Below are 3,561 nucleotides of genomic sequence, written 5' to 3' on the forward strand. Positions count from 1 at the left end.
AACATGATGTGGGACCCCTGGCAAGCCCCAGCCAAGAGTTTGTGGTACCCCCACCCCCAATTGATACAACAGCATCAAGAGGGGGAGAGAGGGGCAGACACACGTAGAAAGTTTCCTGTTTTGTTTTGTTTTGTTTTGTTTTGTTGGTTTTTTGGGCCACACCCATTTGATGCTCAGGGGTTACTCCTGGCTAAGTGCTCAGAAATCGCCCCTGGCTTGGGGGGACCATATGGGACGCCAGGAGATTCATCCGCAGTCCTTCCTTGGCTAGCGCTTGCAAGGCAGACACCTTACCTCTAGTGCCACCTCTCCGGCCCCAGAAAGTTTCCAATGTTGAAAATAAACGGGGTGGGATCTCTAACAGTGCAGAGAGGTGATCAGGTTCAGGGGTTCAGAGAGAGGCCCCGATGCCCCAGAAGGGATGAGCATGAATTCATCAGATATGTGGCTTGAGTGCTCGCTTCGGCAGCACATATACTAAAATTGGAACAATACAGAGAAGATTAGCATGGCCCCTGCGCAAGGATGACACGCAAATTCATAAAGCGTTCCATAAAAAAAAAAGAAAAAAAGATATGTGGCTTGGGGCATCAGCACCACTGAATCTGGGATTCTACAGGCCATCCTTCCCAATGACTACACCCTATTCTCACTAGGGGAACATGGGGTCACATGCAAGACAGATCAAAGGCAAAAGGAAGGGGCCTCGGAAGGCTGACTGAAGATTCAACTTCCAGACTGGTGGAATCCTAGAGACCTGGCATTATGGGATTGGAAACACGCTGGAGTCTATGGCCCCAGTGGGGAAGTTTCCATAGCGTCACTTTGGGACAAGCTCTGCCTTCTTAAAGCTCAGGTCTCAGAGACATGGATACGCAAGGTTGGTCTAGAGAGGGAAGCAGAGAGAATGAGGGGAAGGGTCAATGAAGGGGTTGCTTGCAGAATGTGTGGCTTCTGGAAGACAATGGAAAGAGCAATCACTCCCCCCCCCCAAAGTGCTGCTGCTGTCTTCAGAATGCACCATCAGAAACAAGAAGGAAAGAATGAGGAAAGGAAGGAAGGAAGGAAGGAAGGAAGGAAGGAAGGAAGGAAGGAAGGAAGGAAGGAAGGAAGGAAGGAAGGAAGGAAGGAAGGAAGGAAGGAAGGGAGGGAGGGAGGAAGGAAGGAAGGAAGGAAGGAAGGGAGGAAGGAAGGAAGGAAGGAGGGAAGGAAGGAAGGAAGAAAGGAAGGGAGGGAGGAAGGAAGGAAGGAGGGAGGGAGGAGGGAGGGAGGGAGGAGGGAGAGAGGGAGGAAGGAAGGAGGGAGAGAGGGAGGAAGGGAAGGAAGGAGAGAGGGAGTGGAGGAAGGAGGGAAGGACAGGGAAGGAGGGAGAGAGGGAGGGAGGAAGACAGAAGGAGGGAAGGAAGATGGAAGGAGGGAAGGAAGAAAAAAGGAAGGAGGCAGGAAAGGAGGGAGGGAAAGAAGGACAGAGGGAGGAGGGAAGAAGGGAGGGAGGAAAGATTTCTGCTCCACCCAAGAAATAGGCAGGAAATGGAAACCTGTGGCTCCAACCCAGGGAGGCCCTTTAGGTAGGGCCCTGGGACCATGCAAAGCTGAGATTGAGATCTTTCATTCATAGTCAACCAAACTTCAAAGATATCGGGGTCTCTGAAACTTTGAATGTTTGATTGCAGGAATTGTGTTGAAACAGAGGAATCCAGGGACCTCCCCTTTCAAGAAACCCACCCACCCTTAGTTGCCACCCTCAGCAAACCTAGTACTGTCCAAAAGGGAGTCCCTGCCAGCAAGACTGCGAGGTCCCCTCGGTACTCCACACCAACATGGCTGTGTCCAGAATACTCCCAGTAGCTCCTCATCCTGGTCTCATATCTCTAAAGGTGCGAGTGACCAGGTCCTTCTTTCAAGAGAGCCCTGTGCTCATCTGGGGAGTCTCTAGTGTGGGGTCTCAGGGGTCAGCATCCAGGACACCAGCAGGAAGAAGCAGGGAAGCTGCCTCAGAGTAGACAGAACCCACCTCCAGGGGGCGCCCCCACCTTTCTGCCACTAGAGATAACAACTGGGAACCAGACCTTGGCAGGGACACTGACTGACTAGTTTCTTTAGGGGAGACATTGTCAGCTGTTCCTGAAGGACAGTGAGGCTGATGTGAGCCCTGGAGGGACAATATTGCCTGAGAGGGCTGTGAAGATTATCCTTGTTCCAGCTCCACAACCAACTTCTTTTTCTTCTTATCTTTTAGCCACACCCAGCAGTGCTCAGTCCCGGCAGCACTCAGGGCTCATGTGGTGCCAGGGTGGAGCCCAGGCCTCCCCATGCTGGACATGTACTCTACTACTCAAATCACAGTCTGGCCCCTTTGTCTAATCCTTGAAGCCACCATTCCCAGGTCTCTGCTCCCTTCCCAGAAGTTCACCCCAAGAACTAAAACCCACCCTTGCTGCAGGAATGCATCTCCCCGAACCCTCCAGGGAGCCAAGGGACCCTGTGCCAATGCCTCAGGATCAAATTCAGGTTATAGACTGTGTGTGGAGCTGATCCCAAAGCACCGTGGGCCTTGGTTTCTCCACTTGTCAAATGGGGTAATGGCACCTGTTTCTCTGCATAGTGGGTCTATCTAGCACCATCGGCAGAGTCAATTTTGGTCTCCCAGTCTCCACTCAATTGTGACATCCTGGAGTGGGGGGGGCACTGGCTATGTATTTGTTAGTATCAGCCCTGTTCTGCCCACAGCAACACTCAGCACAGTCAGCGGGTATAATGGCCCCAAATGCCATATTCCCACCCAGGGAAAGTGGGTCTGGAGCAAGGGTTGCCTCAGTAAATAACCCAAACAAAGCTGAGAATGAAAAACATGTGGCCAAGAAGCTATCTGTCCTGTCCTGTCCTGTCAGAGAGAGAGTTGCCTGCCAGACTGCTATTTTGGGTTTTGGGTTTTGGGTTTGGTTTTGGTGGGGTTTTTTTGGCCACATCCAGTGGTACTCAGAAGTTACTCCTGGCTTTGTGCTCAGAAATTGCTTCTGGCAGGCTCGGGGGATATCAAACCCGGTTCCATGCTGGGTCAGCCACATGCATGGCAAGCACCCTGCCACTGTGCTATCGCTTCAGTCCCCAGAATACAATTTTTGAGTACAGAGACCACCCATGGGCAGGAGAGTAAGGCCAGAAGGCCTATCCTGAGCCAATCCTAGCCAGGTTTGCTTGATATCAGCAAGTAGGAAAATCTATTTTGAGTAAAACCAAGCTGTAAACAAACAGATACAAAGGAAACAGAGATGAGGTGGAACCAAGTTTTAAGTTATAAACCAACAAACAGAGACACTGTGCTGGGGACAGAAACAGGAGCTGAGGATAGAAACAGAAGCTGAGGACGCACCTGGTCGCTGATGGAAACTCCATAGCGCACTTTGTTGACGAAGTGCTCGCAGTTCCAGTGGAAGGTGTTGAAGGGCGTCTCGCCCACCAGCGCCTCTGCTCGCCGGACAATCAGGGCAGGACTGAAGGGCTGGAGCTCATGATCGTGTTTGTTGTTGACCCGGAACTTGTCTCCTGCAAGCACCTTGG

General features: G+C 51.8%; 1 non-coding gene across 1 annotated transcript; it reads left to right on the forward strand.

Moving 5' to 3' along the window:
- Positions 1 to 453: 453 nt before the first annotated feature.
- Positions 454 to 560, forward strand: LOC126019792 (U6 spliceosomal RNA). The gene has a single exon (XR_007499414.1). It is a non-coding gene; the product is annotated as a U6 spliceosomal RNA (small nuclear RNA).
- The last annotated feature ends 3,001 nt before the right edge of the window (positions 561 to 3,561 follow it).

The sequence above is a fragment of the Suncus etruscus genome, chromosome 9 (genome assembly GCF_024139225.1).
Source record: "Suncus etruscus isolate mSunEtr1 chromosome 9, mSunEtr1.pri.cur, whole genome shotgun sequence".
In the NCBI taxonomy this organism is placed as follows: Eukaryota; Metazoa; Chordata; class Mammalia; order Eulipotyphla; family Soricidae; genus Suncus; species Suncus etruscus.